Source organism: Gymnoscopelus microlampas, assembly GCF_963454915.1.
Source record: "Gymnoscopelus microlampas genome assembly, chromosome: 4".
Classification (NCBI taxonomy): Eukaryota; Metazoa; Chordata; class Actinopteri; order Myctophiformes; family Myctophidae; genus Gymnoscopelus; species Gymnoscopelus microlampas.
The window spans coordinates 49,831,139-49,848,952 of NC_139941.1; the positions used below are offsets into that span (position 1 = coordinate 49,831,139).

Consider the following 17,814-nt stretch of genomic DNA (forward strand, 5'->3'; position numbering starts at 1 on the left):
TGCCAAAACCAGAAATTCCGCCATGACGCTTGTGACAGACGAGTGTCATGTGAACCATGGCTAGCTTTTTTACATAAAGTCCCTCTGTTTGGCTGTTGCGATGTGACACTATGGTGATCTTGTTGTGAGCTATTGTATATCTGCTTTTTTTTCTTTCTTTTTTTTAATTGTTAAGTAGTGTTTCTTTTCCGATAATTTGTGAAAAGTTTTTGGACATTTTTGGGACATTTTAGCCTGTAGTAACATGTCATAAATAGGGACACCAAGTTGAAAACAGCTACAGTATGACTTTGGAAAATCCAGAAAGTTCTTCTTCACCCACTGATGACTTCCTCAAACATTGCTTTAACTATTGATGGTTTGACCTCCTCACCATGCACTAACGCACGCGCGCACGCACGCACGCACACACGCCATTGGTTCACTTTGAGAACCAATGGCTATATAGCCAAAGGCTATATAAAAAAAACTATAATAACACAAATGTCTTTGATTGATTTATCCATATTTTATACTTTGGCTATTCAAAAATAGCAGATCTACAAGCTCATAGCGCGGCACCAAGTGCCGTGCTATGAGCTTGTAGATCTGCTATTTTTGAATGATCTTTAACATTTGTGCAAATATTTGAATATATACATTTTTAAAAGGAACATTTTTGACTTAAGTCTTTTCCTCTGGGAATCCTTATTTCAACATATTTTGAGATGGTCAAATACATAAAGGCCTAATTATGGGAGTCCTTGCATGAAAACGTTCCACTGATATCTAGCAACAATATTTTTTCAGAAAACTGTTAGAATTTAGAAGACATTTGTAGAATCGGTCTCAGGTCTTAATGGGTTAATAAACACAAGGGGGAAAAAAATAATAATGTTATACAATCTGGAGCCAGACAATCTTTCATCTGTAAATGTTAGACTACAGAGAGAGAGAGAGAGAGACAGAGAGAAGAGAGACGCAAGACCACGTTTCCTCACTTGATCATCTGAAATAATGTTATTCTGGTGGGAAACTCATGTAGACTAGCTGTGTAGATCTAGACCTCACATCAAAGCTCTATGCTCAACTGTTTACTATTTGTCCTACAGACACAGAGAGAGAGAGAGAGAGAGAGAGAGAGAGAGAGAGAGAGAGAGAGAGAGACAGAATAGCAGTTAGTCAGTGTCAGACAGGCTGACATGTGCGTTCCACTGAGTACACCTCTCTCTATAATTCCAATAATTCCACACTACAGTATGAGATCATTTCCTGTCTTTGACAAAGGACCACGTTGTGATTATGTTACAGCTCCAACATTTACAAGATTCACTTATTATTATTAGTATTATTAGTATTATTATTATTATTCAAAGTGACATTTACACCACATCACAGTCACTATGTTTTACTATGAGAGAGAGAGAGAGAGAGAGAGAGAGAGAGAGAGAGAGAGAGAGAGAGAGAGAGAGAGATTTACACCAGTCACTGGCCCTCATTTATCAACGCGGTGCAGCCCAAATAATGGGCGTACGGCGTTTTCACCGCACTTTTCGGCATTTATCAATATATCCTGACGTGGGCTTTATCCTACGGTACGCTGAGATCTCACGTCTGGTCGAGACCAGTTGTTGACGTTGGCTGCTCCCGTTTATTCCATTCTAGACCTGCGGAGCACCATTGTCTGACTGTCTGACAAGCATCTGGACACATAATCCACTCCTAAATGTGTATATCTACACTAATAAATAATCACTGTGAAAATATATCATTTTATAAAGTAATTTAAACAAACTGCTTTAACAGTCATTCAGATAAGATTGTATTTCTGTCTGTATTGAAAATAGCAGATCTACAAGCTCACAAGCCAGCGTTGCATCGCGACGCGTTGTGAGCTTGTAGATCTGCTATTTTCAAAAATATACGAGCGCTTTTGCGCCGGGAGTCCCGCGGTCGGGACTCCCGGCCACCTTTTCATGGACAGTGAGGTCTACAAACTTACAGTAGCTTGTCCTATGTTATGGAGTTATGTCATAGAGAATTATGTAGGCTACACAACCTGGCTGGGTTGAGGATATAAACCCGACGCTCCAATATTAACGTGGCGGCACGGAATCACTGCATTCCGCCCGAGTCTCATGTACCGCTACGCTACGGACACGGACATGAAAGACAAAGTTGGGCGGGCGCGTGTTTGTGTGTGTGTGTGTGTGTGTGTGTGTGTGTGTGTGTGTGTGTGTGTGTGTGTGTGTGTGTGTGTGTGTGTGTGTGTGTGTGTGTGTGTGTGTGTGTGTGTGAGAGAGAGAGAGTGAGAGAGCAAGAGAGAGCGAGAGAGAGAGGCGTGTGCGGGTGGGGGGGGGCGACTGTTTCTTATTGGCTTTTCATGTCTTTGGTCGTATTCTGGTTCGTCTTCATGTCGTAAAATCGGGGCGTTTTGAGCATATTTAAGGGCGTGTTATTTAAATTACGCTCGTTTCAGCCGTGACATTTATCAACGCTGGGACCAAGTGTAAGCTCAGATCAGCTGTGTAGGATGCGTTGATAAATGTGACTTCGACGTTGGTGTACGGACGAATATATGGAAAAATATACGCCGGTTATACGCTCCGTTGATAAATGAGGGCCACTATGTTTTACTATGAGAGAGAGACATTTACACCACATCACAGTCACTATGTTTACTATGAGAGAGAGAGTGAGAGAGAGAGAGAGAGAGAGAGAGAGAGAGAGAGAGAGAGAGAGAGAGGAAGATATGAACTTGTATTCATTAGACACTATTGTAACCCTATATGACAAATGAAATTCGGGGAGTAGGACGGAGGCCCTACGTCCTCCCGGTGGGGGCTCCTAACTGTCAGTTGTGTCAGTAAGAAACAACAGCAGAGACAACACACAGTGTGTTTTTACTTTACCTGACAGTAGTATCCTAACTAAATGTACACTACATGACCCCATAACACCAATCAAATGGTTACAGGTGTCTATAGTGACACAATTTCATGTCACCTTTTCTTAGGCCAACATAATTGTGCTTAACGATATTATCACGATAATCTAAATATGCTTAAAACTCTTAAAATGGCACTTTTGTCAGACACTCAAATCCCATGTTTACTTAATGTTACTGTTACAAGTAGAAGTCTGGAATTCAACATGAACTTGAGTAAAAGTACTTGAGTCAAAATGTAGGTAAAGTACCACATTTAGAACAAATATGGGACATTTGTCATTCTACTACTCTGCCTCCACAATGTGGAATAACCTGACATCATCCATTAAACCAGGGGTCTTCAACGTTTTCAGGCCAAGGACCCCCTAGCTGAGAGAGAGATAAAGCAGGGACCCCCTACTCTATATTGTATAAAATTGTGCTTCAGATAAACGTTTTCTATTTACTTGGTCTGCTCCGTTTTCCCTCTACACCTATATCTCTTTGCCAAAAATAGCTGATCTACAAGCGCACAAGCTTGTAGATCTGCTATTTTTGGCTAAAGTTCTCCTCAGAAAAGGGATGCTAGGGTTCAAGTGGTTAATGTACAAAAATCACACAAAGATTTTGCGGACCCCCATGTAGTAGCTCTAAGGACCCCCTAGGGGTCCCGGACCCCCTGATGAAGACCCCTGCATTAAACTGATGATGTGAATCACAGGTTTCTTTCAAAAAGTGTCCTGAAAAAACATCTATCAGGAGGAGGAGACCACAAGGGGAGATGAATGCATCCTCCGTTATTATTTCACCCTTTTGTGCCAGGGACACAAATACCCTAAATCTTCATTATTTAGAAATAACTGTTAATAATAATCTGCAGAAACACAACATAATTGCCTCCTAACGCCTGCAACTTTAACTTTTATTTTTTGCCGATACCGATGTTGACCGATAGTGGCAAATATCGTCCAATACCGATATGTGGCCGATATATCGGTGAATCCCTGTTTCTAACTAATAAATAATTGAATGGATCAAATCAATGTGACCTGATGACGAGGACAAAGTGTGTGTTCCTCACATTAAGGCCAGAAACAGACCAGAAAGAAACCAATTAACAATTAGTTATAATTTAATTAAGATTGGGACAGCCCCACTTAATCCAAGACACAGCTTGGAACACATTCATTACAAAGATAAAGATCAGGACTTTTTTTTAAATAATATAGTTTATGGGTCTGAGTCTGTGGAATAATTATTAGTCTGACAGAAAAGTCACTGATATGTCTAGTGTGATTATGAGCCTCCATGTTGACCTTACCTGGGACTGCCAGCAGAGGGCAGCAGAGTCATGCTCTGCTGAACCAGTAATCACGTGACATTGGTGGAAAGTAAACAATTACATGTACTCAATTACTGTACTTAAGCACCGTTTTGAGGTATTTCTACTTTACTGGAGTATTTCCAGTTTTCAATACTTGTACTTTTACTCCACAAAAATCATTATTTACATAAACATACATTAACCTCTTCAGCCATATACGTAGGCTATTTGAAAATAGCCAAATATTTGAATACATTTTAACTCAAATCTTTGCTTCTGGGGGTCCCTGGAACAAAATATTTACAGATGTGTTTTTTTTCTCATTTTGGGAGGTCCTTGGCCTGAAAAAGTTGAAGAACCACTGATATATAGCAACATAAGTAAAAGTTCCTTTGGCTTTTAAAAAATAGCAGATATACAAGCTCATAGCGCGGCACGCGGTGCCGCGCTATGAGCTTGTAGATCTGCTATTTTTTATAAGCCAAAGGAATCTATAAATGACACACATGATGCGTCCCGGGTCTTAATGGGTTAACGTCCTGCAGCCCAGGTTTCTGTTCATGGTGATGGTGTCCAGTATCACTGACACCATGCTGTGACCATAGCAACGACCCCATGACCCCCCTCCTATCAGCCGGTCAGCAGAATATCATCTGTAGAACCTTTCACCATTGCATTGTTCTTAATTAACCCATTAAGACCGGGACGCATCCATGTCATTTTTACATTTCTTTGGCTAAATGGTAAAAGGTAAATATTGTTAAATGGTGCATTTATAAAGCTCTTTTATCCAAAGCTCTTTACATAGATTGTTCATTACATTCACCCATTCACACACACATTCATACACCGATGGAGGAGGAAACCATGCAAGGCACCAACCTGCTCATCTGGAGCAATTAGGGGTTCAGTGTCTTGCTCAAGGACACTTTGACACTAACTCTGGGGGAGCCCGGGATAGAACTGGGAACCTCACGGTTCCCATCCGGCCACTCTACCCCTGAGCCACTGCCACTACTCAAAAATAGCAGATCTACAAGTTCATAGCGGGAGCTTGTAGATCTGCTATTTTAGAAGAATTGTGAAAATGTGTGCAAATCTTTTAAAGCAAACATTTTTTAACTCAAATCTTTGCTTCTGGGGGGTCCCTGGAACAATGTATTTTGAGATGGGGGTCCGCAGCCAAATACATATAATTTTGGGGGTCCTTGACATGAAAAAAGAAACACTGATATAGCAACATAAGTTAAAAAATCACATCCTGTGTGAAGGAAGCGGTGCCTTTGGGGCGGGCCTTAACTCATTTCAGTTCGTCCCTATTGGTGGTCTGAGTCCACTTACCAAATTTGTACTTGGTAGCATGCTGCAAACTGGAATGATGGCTGTTTAAAGCCCAGCCAATGGGCAGACAGAGGGGGCGGGGCTTAAGTAATGACAGTTAGTCCCTATTGCTGCCTTTAGTCCATGTACAAAATTTGTACTCCATAGCATGCTGCGAACTTTAGTTATGGCTGTTTGAAGGCCAGCCAATGGGAAGACAGAGGGGGCGGGGCTTCAGCAATTCATGCTGGTCCCTATTGGTGGTCTAAGTCCACATACCCAATGTGGACTTGGTGGCATTCTGCAAACTGGAGTTATAGCTGTTTAAAATCCCGTGCTCATCCCGTGCTCATACGGGCGCTGGGGGTCCCTGGACCCCTCTTTGATAACTTCATCAATTCATGCTCGTGCCTATTGGTGGTCTAAGTCCACATACCAAATTTGGACTTGGTGGCATGCTGCACACTGAAGTTATAGCTGTTTGCTTCTTTGCCGTGCTCATCCGGACACACGGACGGACGGACGGACGGACGGACGGACGGACGGACATACGGACAAAGTCAAGCTTAGAGCGGTTGGCACCGCTAAAAATTGAGTACTTTTTCCACCACTGGAAAGCAGTTGGTTTATCAGTCTGGTGGTGTCGATCTGTTTCTCTACAGTCCAATCAAACAGCTCCAGGCTGACCTTCCCAGTAGTCTGACCATCACAAACAACACATAACTGGCACTACATCTGTCACAAGGACAAACACACTGACAAGCTCTAATTAAATAAGTCAATTCACCACAGAGACACCACCCACCCAAGCGTTCATTTGCAAATTTCAACTGATTGATCATTTGTGGGTGAATTTGTACTTTGACCTTGATCTAAACGCATGTTCATGAATTCTGGTGATCTCAAAAGTATCACCAAATTAAAGGGCATCCCCCAATTTAGTTGGAAATAATACGTTCAATGTTTTTTCTACAGTGTTTGGTTCCAAATGTAAGTTGGACTAGCGGCCATTTTGACAGAGACAGACATCCTACTAGGACAGAGGTGGAGGTGGAGAACTGCTACTCAGGGTCCTACCTGTATAGATGAATCACGCAGGTCAGATACCCTCTGTGGGCGGGTCCTACGGCTGGCCACACCCCTTCCACCATCGTACTATTCACACTCCCTGGGTTGTCAAAAACACAATCTGCACAAAGAGCAGAATAGTAAATTATTCCGTTCTCTTTCTTTGTTCTTATGAGACCTCAATGACTTATTTTCTTCTTCATAATATCTTACAACTTAACTAAGGATATAGTAGCCTACTTCAAATATAATGAAATAATGTATAGTCATGGTCAGTATCATGGTCAGTATCACAACACAAATTAACACATGAATGATTTACAAATGAATAATTTAACTTTTAATTATACTATAAATTATTCTCAACCTTTTAATACATCATTTTAATATATTCCCCTTTTAACCATTAATTTTCTCTAATCTATTTTATGTAAATTATAACCATCTCTAATGTATTTAATATGTAAAGTATAACCATCCAGGTACTTGTAGCTAAAACAAACCATTAGTGTCTGAAGACACTCAAACCAAATGGTTTTCATGTCACAAAATAAGCAGAATGACCCTTTAATGTCTCACTATGCTGCTGCCTCACTAACCAAGTCTAGCTAACTAGCTTAGAGCTTAGCATCTCGGTTAGCATTAAACCTCTTCATAAACATCACTAACGATACAGTGTTGACACTAAAGTACGTTTAAAACATTAACACAACATTAACACAACCACTGGTTGTTTTTTATCAAGTATCTGGACTCAAACAAGCAAATAAAGTATGTTATGTTAGCATTAGCAACAGGCTAATGCCTAGTGGTTTCACAACAACACTAAACAGAATTCTCTTTGGTCTGTGGACTCTAATAAGAGCATGTCTCATTAGCTCTGATGTATTATGGAAATGTACAATAAATGATGATTATTCTGTGTTTTCATACCAGTAAATTATCTATAATAAATGATTATTGTGTGTTTTCATACCAGAAGTTCTTCTTCACAGCAACCAAACAAAACCACCTGGCAGGAAGTGACGCTTACAGAACAGGAAGCAGTTCCTGAATATATAGAGTGTATTAAGTGTATTGCGCCCTCCAGTGGGAACAATATGCAACTACACCTCTAAATCACACATCTCTAGTAGCCCTATGACTAATCCTATAGTTACTTCAAAGAAACCTTAACATCTGAAGAGCATTTATACAATGTCCTAACTAAGATGTTTGCCTGAGCGTACACTTTGCAACCAGGGCAGGAATTTCACGGCGGCCACGGCGGCCATGGCCGTCGTTGCCCCTCTTATTGGCCGTGTGCCCCTCGAATAATGACATGCCTTCACGGCCACAGTGGCCGTGGTGCCCCAGCTGCGCCCAGCAACTGATTTCACAGTTTTTCCTCTGCGCGATTTTCCTGTCAATACGTTTTTTTTAGACACCAGTCCCTTTGGTTGAGCTGCACAGCTACAACATGCACAGTGGTAGGTAGGTTTGATTTTGAGCCTCCTATGAACCTTCGGAATCCCGCAATACCGTGTAATAGACACAAAAGCATTACCGGGCCAAACCGGAGATAAATCTAACGCAGCCTGTTGAATGGTAGGTTTGATTTCTAGCCTGAGAGAGAGAGGATTCCGTAGTCCTACAGACCGATGTGCCCCGATGTTTTTTTCAACAGCAAAATATAGATGAATACATCTAATAAAATACAGCAAAATCCCCAAAGTATAAGTCTTAATATAAAGCAAGCAACAGAATAACTGCAGACAAATTAAAAGTTTAGGCTATCAATATCATACAAAAGAGTGACCTCACCGCTCTGATGGACAAGAAATATATATTCCTTTTGCAAACCACATCCATAATATCTGTTCGTTTGTCAACAATGTTCTAATTGGGAAGTTTATTTCAACAGCTAGAATGTGACAGTTTTAGTCCGTTTGTTGGTGCGCAACACAGCCCTCGTTAAGTGAATTACTTTCACCTGCAGCGCAGTGTGTGGTGGAGTGTGCGCAACAGGGCATATCTCCGCCAAGCCAGGGTGACCTACCCAGGCTCATGAAATTCATATGCAGGCATAGTAGCCAATTAGAATGAAATCTGCAAAAACTGACTCATACAGAACCATATATTGGCTATATATTATGGCTGTGGGGTGGAAATCTTGTATGTTCCTTTTTATTATTATTTAAAAACAATTTAAAATCGTGAAAATAGCCAATCTACAAGCTGTAATTATTAATAATTAAGAAATACTATATTTTAAAGAGTGAAAAATCAACTAAAGTCATTATTAGTGCACGTTCAATCACATTTCATTTGAATGAAAATAACTTGTGGGGAAAAGACAAAATCTCTACCAGAGGTCTTCAACAGGGGGTCCGCGAAGGTACTGCAGGGGGTCTGCGAAATTGTTGTTTGATTAAAAAATATTTTTGTTTTTAAAAACTTTTTTTCATTCTTTTTTTTACAAAAATGTAAATTTATCTTTAAACATAACATGACATATTTTAATAGCTTAGTAATGAATGCACAATAACATGGTATGTTTATACATATTTTGTAGAGAAAGATCAGTGGTGTCAGTTCAGCAAAAGCTAAGGTATGGCAAGGTTAGGGTTGCCAACTCCCAGAGATTAAAATAAGGGACATCTATCCTTTTTTTTAGGGGGTCAACCCCCCCAAAACCCCTGAAATGCATTAGATTATACCTATAACACAAAGCAAACACAATGGTCTTACACCTGCATTAGGCTACTATTCATGATTTTATTTCTCTTTTTTTTCTGGAGCCAAGGTATGGCACCTGCCATGCCTTGCCATACCCAATTGACGCCCCTGAGAAAGGTCCTTTTGCACACCTACTGGGTCAACCTGTGCGTAGGAGCAGGCAATTTTTTCATGTGTATTTATATAAAACATTTTATAACAATGTACCATTGTTACGGTCACTCTGGGCTGTGTGAAACAAGAATGAGCAGAAATGCATCCACTTTTTGTGCACAGCATCATTAGCAAACGACAGCGAGATTTCCTTTTCATAGCCATTGCTCAGAAAGCTATCTGAAGTTATTTTTGTATTGTTTTATTGGATCTTGTTTAGTCGATACACTTATTTGTTTTAGCTCGTGCTCATTTGATTTTGCCATTTTTGTCTCATCTGTTTAAGAAAGTAGGTAGCTGATATATTGCACTTTTACCTTAGCGCTAGGTATACTCTTGGTTGCTTGTTTTTGCAGGAAATGTACTTAAAACTTCTGGTGATTAGTAGTTTTCGTTCCCTACCTATGTTGAATACACTTATTGTAAGTCGCTTTGGATAAAAGCGTCTGCTAAATGACTGTAATGTAATGTAATGTAATGTAATGAAGTAATCAGCCTCTCTCAACACAGGGTGCACTCTGTAAATCTCAATAGGAGCATAATGAAAATAATGATCATACCCTGCTCATACTATTTCAAACATCCCTTCAATCTAGTCCAGCTTCAGCAAATAATAAATATCTGAAATATATGTTGTTGAGTCTGATGAGGTTCACAGTTCACCACATTTGTACACGTGTACATGCACTGTAAAATTTTATACATAAATATATGATATATATAGTAGCCTACCCCCTACCTACCCTCCGAGGTAGGGGTCCCTGCTCCATCACCCCATCAGTTTGGGGGTCCCTGGCCTGAAAAGGTTGAAGACCCCTAATCTGTGAATCTAATGTGATTAATGTGACCCCTACTTCAGTCAATGAAGTCCAGGGCTGAACGTGACATATTGAGACCTATATAACTAAATATTGGTCATTTGCCAACACATTATTTTGTGAAATAAATGGGTTATATTTCACAGATAGTTATACAATTCTTATAATATATTAAAATACATTCATCCTTAACCTTCAAGTTAAATGCATTATTTCCGTGGACTTAAAAAACTTTTTTGGACTTAAAAAACTTTTTTTTTTTTGGATGGCCTTCCTGCCCTGGCATTTGGCCTTTGTGCCCTCCAAAAAATTACAACACCAAAGGCCAAGTGGCCTTGCCCCTAAAATTACGAAATTCCAGGCCTGTTTGCAACACAGTCTATGGATGTCTCTATCATCTGTGAGATCCTCTGTGAGAGGAAATACTGCCTGTTGTGTCCTCTTTACATCATAATGCTACTTTTCTTGGCGTTATACGTTATGTTAAAATGAATACCATACTGGGAACAAATCCTCAGAAGCTGTTGTAAGCCAGCACTATAAGGGGAAAAGATAACCAAGTCATTCACATAACATGGCTAACAACAGTATTTCCAACCAGACAGACAGTTTTATACAATACAATAATGTATAATGTCATCATTCTAGCGCCAATTTTTATAAAGATTGAGAAAAAAAACTATATTGTGCTCCTCTAATTTGTATGAATTTACTCATGATATATTTAGTATAATCATGATCAGACGGTGACAAAAAACAAACATTTAAATACACTTCAGCTCACTTTAAGCTCTTAAGCCTAAATACTGTATGTCTTTGGTATATATATATATATATATATATATATATATATATATATATATATATATATATATATATATATATATATATATATATATATATATATATATATATATATATTTTAATACAGAGACAAGTCAACTGTTGTCCGTGGATAGCCTAAGGTTTGGTCTTGATCAAAAAAAATTGAAAACCGCAAAAAAAAAGGTATTTATTAAATATAGTGTATAATATAATTAAATATAATAATCAAATGTTTTATGGTCATGATTCACCAGGAGCCTGGATGGCTTGGTTCCAGGCTTACAATAATTGATGTAACTATTTTTATTAGGAAAATGTAATGGGTTTTCGATCTGTGGCACCACAAAATGTCCACCACTGCTATGCCCTAAACTGTATGCAGGGGCGGATTAACCCTTCGTGGTGCCCGGTGCTTGGACCCGGTTCGGTTCCCCCCGGGAACGTTTTGTTAACGGGGGGTGGGGGCTGCGCGGAAAAAAAGGATGCTTCACCGGTGCGTTTCAATGTTGTAGCGCTCCTTTCGCAGCCCTGCTTCCTTTTTCACCGTTCTTTTTTCTTCACGCCGTTTGGTCCCTCGTCCGAGGCGGCAGGTCCTGGGGTCTTGCTGAGGCTGGCAGGCACAGAGAAAAAAAGGGTCTTCTGTGTGAATCTGGACTTCTTGGCTGGAGGAGGCTTCGTCATCTTGCTGTGTATATTATAATAATGAGTGCGTTCTAGCCACTCTCTCTGCTAATGTATACTATACCTGCCAGGTGAAAACAAAGCCCTATACATTTGCATGCCTATGGGAGCGTGCCCCACCAATGAAATGGGTTCAATGGAAGCCCCATCGCCCCAATGAGGGACAGGTTGTCAGCCCAGGTGCTGTGTTGTTTTTATTTTTGTTTCTATTAATTCATTATTTTCATTTCAGTTTTATATAAAAGCTAATCTGAGTTCCCAGAAGTTTTCGCCAGCTCTGGCGAGGAACTTCTGGGCCAGAGCCCTGGTATTTGTGGGCAGGATGTACCTTACGCTCTGAATCTGAGCGGACACGCCTCTTACCGGTCTGAGAGCTGTGCAACTCGTCTAAAAAGTCCGACGAGAGGCAAACAGCAGTACACAACAATGGCGGCCGAAATTTCTCAAGGGGAAATTGCTTCCCGTCGATCCTATTTAGATGCAACACCCACTGCATGTGGATCCCGCCCCCTTTTCTTCATTGGCTGTTGATTTGAATCACAACGCAGTGGCCGCGCCCCTGCTGTCCAAGCTCCGACGCTAACCCTCCCAGACTATATAAAAGCCAACACATTGACACCCACACATAAGTAGGCTATACTTAAAATAATCAGACAATTTGTCTTAAAATCATTTAATATAATGGCAGTAAAATGGGATCTAGCCAGCCAAGTTATATATGCCAGTGGTTTTCAACCTTTTTCATGCCAAGGACCCCTACATTGCTGGCTTACTATAATTAAAGGCTATACTTAAAATAACCACACAACTTGTTTTTACTTGAATTACTTTATTTATAGCATGAAAATTAAAACCACCTTAAACAGTTTAATTATTTTAGACATTTGAGCTGCATTCATGTCATGAAAGGTGCTATTTATGTTTTATTTTAGTTATAGAGGGCCATTATAATTTATAAGGAAGGTAAAATACATTTTACAGTAAAAGCAATCAAACTAAAATTGTAGGGCCAATATGCCTATCTACGCCAGGATACGTCTTTTCAACGCGCTCACAACACTTGGACTTGGGCGTCTTGTTACTCACTGTTTGATGTTTGTTGTTTGTTGCATCTTGATGGATCGAACAGGTTGATTTCGAACAGGTTGATGAATGGAAGGAGTTCCAGTTCAAGTCTGGAGCCTGTTCTTGTTTTCGTTGTTTGCCCCCGCCCCCTTTATCATTTGAAACTTTACAAATCTGTTTCTCCTCTGGCGTCCTGCTACACACGGCTGTGGCCTGATTAATAGGGAACCATGGTGCCATTTTCCTCATTTAGTCAAAAAATATTAAATCAAATGAAATGGCCCCTACAAAAATAATTAGAAGAAACAAGAAACAAGAAGAATCAGGTTTATTGTCACATTAGGTTTACACATCAAACTATACAGAGCAGGTTTACAAAGGGCTTGATGGCTGGGTGGGGGTTGTTAGATTCCCCCATTCCTGCGCTATTGTTCTACAGGTGTTAACTATTAGCAGTAGCCTGTACTAGGGAGGAAGTGAACAGATGTTGAATGAAGCAACACCCCTATAAGAGGCAATGGCGGCTCCCCAGAGAAGCCAGGAATAAGGTGTCACCACATATTTTCAGATGGGGGTCTAGGGGGGGATTATGCGGACAAATACATATTAATCTGGGGGTCTATGACAAGAAAAAATGTGGGAACCACTGGTTTAAAAAACATGAGAAAGCAAGCCCAATTAAATAACTACACCTAACAAAAAAGTAAACTCATTGATATGGGGCTCCCCACCATAGATAGAAACCTAGATACCTCATTAACCGCTGCAATTCAATTCATTGCAGCTCTAGTATGGAGCTTGCCTCGTTATTAGAGGAGGCAAGCTCACAGCGCTGCATCGAGTGCCGCTCTATGAGCTTGTAGATCTGCTATTGTTTCTGAAAAATCGAGGAAATTAGAGGAAATCTTTGAATATGTTTTTTAAAGCAAACATTTGTAACTCAAACTTTTCTTCTGGAGGATTCTACAAATGTCTTTTAAATCCTAACAGTTTCATATGATGCTATAATATCAGTGGTTCTCAAACTTTTTCACGTCAATGTTCCAGGGACCCCCCAAAAGAAAATATTTGAGTTAAAAATGTATAAATTGATTTTTTTATTTTTTGCAGATCTACAATCTATAGCGCGGCACTCTGTGCCAGCTGCACTGGCCAACTCACTCAGCCCAGTGGCTTTGCCCTATAGGACAGCAGAGGGCGCTCTTGAAGCATAAGACAGTTGATGCTTACTTGCCATTCATTTGTAACACCCCAGCCCCCTCTTGTGTGTTGGCTAGTGAGGCGCGTCCTAGGGAGACCTGACAGAATGGGTTTCATAGAGCGCATAGTGGTTGCGCGCATACTGGTTCTTATCAGTGTGACGTCGTCTGCTAAGGGGTCTATGGGTGATGGGAAGTGACAAACAGGTGCCAATGAGGGTGCTACCAGACTGTGGATCATTAGACTATTTTGTACCAGAGTCTGTGTTACCTTTTACAACTGAAACTGATGCAGGGGAGAGCATTTAGTTTCAGGGAATGGGGATGTTTGTTGTTCCTGTTCCAGTGCATGAAATTAGGTTAATGGAGAAGTTGACATGGGGGTGCGGCCGGAGTTGGAGGTCACAGGTGTGGACATCATTCTCGTTAACGACCTCTGTGGGGAAAGAGTATGGGCAGATAGTAATAATACTGATTACTGTTTTACTTCATTATTATGTAACGACCCAACTCAACCAAAACTTTATTTATCGCATTATGTAACATGACCATGTCAACCAAAGTGCTGTAATGACACAAAACGAAACACTGCAATATAAACAGACATTAGCATACAATGAAATCACACACACACACACACACACACACACACACACACACACACACACACACACACACACACACACACACACACACACACACACACACACACACACACACACACACACACACACACACACACACACACACACACACACCTCTCATGTGACACTTTGATCACATGACCAGTGTGTTTTTAAAGGCATTTGATGGTTTCAGCAGTGAGATGTAATGAGGCTTGGATCGATGTTTAATGAACATGAACAGCATTTTACCAGCGACGCTGAACACACACACACACACACACACACACACACACACACACACACACACACACACACACACACACACACACACACACACACACACACACACACACAGACACACACACACTTTGTAAAGTAACACTTTGCTGACATGACGTGATGGTTTCACCAGTGAGATAAATGACGCTTGGATTAGACGAGCGTCTGTGAGTTCAGTTTACAGAGGTTCCCGGTTTGAGCCCTGACTCCTCCTGGCTTCATATTGAAGTGTCCTTGAGCAAGGCACTGAACCCTTAACTACTTCTTATGAGCAGGTTGATGTCTTCCTCCACCGTTGGTAAGTGTGTGTGGGTGTGTATGTGTGTGCGCGCGTGCGTGCGTGCGTGCGTGCTATGTAACTTTAACTACTCTGACGCTCTAAGATGTCACCATTGACTGGACACAGATGATGTAACATCATATATTTAATCTGATTGGCTGAATATTCTAAACTATAGAACGAGTCCTCCTTCATTCTCTTTCAGACTCCAGAACGTCTCTTTCAGTAAACATCTGTTTATTCTGATCTGTTTATTCTGATCTGTTTATTCTGATCTGTTTATTCTCATCTGTTTATTCTCATCTGTTTATTCTCATCTGTTTATTCTCATCTGTTTATTCTGATCTGTTTATTCTCATCTGTTTATTCTGATCTGTTTATTCTCATCTGTTTATTCTGATCTGTTTATTCTCATCTGTTTATTCTGATCTGTTTATTCTGATCTGTTTATTCTGATCTGTTTATTCTCATCTGTTTATTCTCATCTGTTTATTCTATCTATTAAATTCAGTTCAGTTTTGATCAGTGATGATGAAGATTACAGCCACCCTCCTCATCCTCTCCTCTGTACTTCATGTCAAAGCGATCCCAGGAAGTAAGTACATTATATTTATGTTATTATATAATATATACATTTATATCTACTGTTATTATATAAAAACAAATATGAACAATGCAAATGACAAACACACACACAGACACACGCGCGCACACACACGCACGCACACACACACACACACACACACACACACACACACACACACACACACACACACACACACACACACACACACACACACACACACACACACACACACACACACACACACACACACACACACACACACACACACACACACACACACACACACACACACACACACACACTCCTCTTACTACCTGTATATACAGTATTGGATCTTGAATGTTGGTCCAAATACATAAACATTAAAACAGATGTTAGGAACTGTTGTTGTGACATCATGAAATAAATCATTCTGTATGAATTACTTTCATAATAAAATATAAAACAAAAAAAACATTTGAATCTGTTTCAGTGAATGAAACGTTTGACAGGAAGTTACTTTTAATATCCAACCTTTCACTTCATATAAGAACCAAACATGCAGTGGTGTAAAGTAACTAAGTACATTTACTCAAGTACTGTACTCAAGTACAATTTTGAGGTACTTATACTTTATCTTTACTGGAGTATTTCCAATTTCCAGTACTTTTACTTCTACTCCACTACATTTCTCAGGCAAACATTGTACTTTTACTCCACTACAATTATTTGAAAACTTTAGTTACTAGTTACTTTGCAGATATAAATTATAACATTATAAAAAATACATTAACCACTTTAGCCCTATTTTATACCTAGGCTGTTTGACCACAACCTATCTACAAGCGCACAACGCGTTGTGTGCTTGTAGATCTGCTATTTTCAAACGTTTTAGTACTTTTGCTTTTGGTACTTTAAATACATTTTTTATAGCAATACGATTGTAATTTTACTCAAGTATATTTTTTATTCCGGACTTTTACTTGTAACAGAGTACTTCTAAATTGAAGTATTGATACTTTTACTTAAGTAAAATACTTGAGTACTTTTTCCACCACTGCAAACACGATTGTTTAACATGATGATTATGTGTTATTGTCACTGTGAAGAAGTTTGTTGTTGAATTTAATGTCATCTTTGTTTTATTTCCAGTGTTCCATGAGGAGATTAATGTCGTTGGCTGTTCAGACACAGTTAAAGACTCATATAAAGAGTACATGATGGCACTGGATGGTGAAGTGATGGTGTACGCAGACTTCAACAAAGGGAAGGTGGTGGAGCCTCAGCCTCCGTTTGTAGATCATATGACCTACGCTGCAGGAGCTTATGGAATAGCTTTGAATCAGCAGAAGCTCTGCAAACTCAACCTGGACACCATTCTCACTGCCTTGAAGAAACCACCAGTGAAAGGTACATGAATACTATGAACACAATAGTTATTAACTAAAACGGTTGAATATATTTAACATTAATAAAAATATTTAAACATGTATATTAAGCATTTATGGTGAAATGTTTTCTACATAATATGTATTTCTAGTAAACATGAATATGTGCTCAATGTGCTTTATTTGTATTTGTTTTAACAAATGCATTAGTATGTACTTGTATTGTACTTTTAGTATTGTACTTTTACTCCACACAATTATTTGAAAACGTTAGTTACTAGTTACTTTGTAGATTTTGATTATTATTACAAAACATACAGTAACCACTTCAGCCCTATAGGCCATTTGAAAATAGCCGATCTACAAGCTCACAATGCGTCACTAATCATGATTTGATGCATTTTGAGCTTGTAGATCTGCTATTTTCAAAAGATTTGTATACATTTCAAGACTTGAAATGGGACATTTTGTATAATGAGTATTTTTACTTTTTGTACTTTAAGTATATTTTGATGCAAATACTTTTGTACTTTTACTCAAGTACATTTCGAATTACGGACGTTTAATTGTAACAGAGTATTTCTCTATATTGCAATT

General features: G+C 39.5%; 1 protein-coding gene across 2 annotated transcripts in view; it reads left to right on the top strand.

Moving 5' to 3' along the window:
• The window catches only part of LOC311042947 (H-2 class II histocompatibility antigen, E-S beta chain-like), a 133,023-nt gene that overhangs the window by 49,260 nt on the left and 65,949 nt on the right, over positions 1–17,814 (top strand). The gene's annotated exons all lie outside the window — the stretch shown is intronic.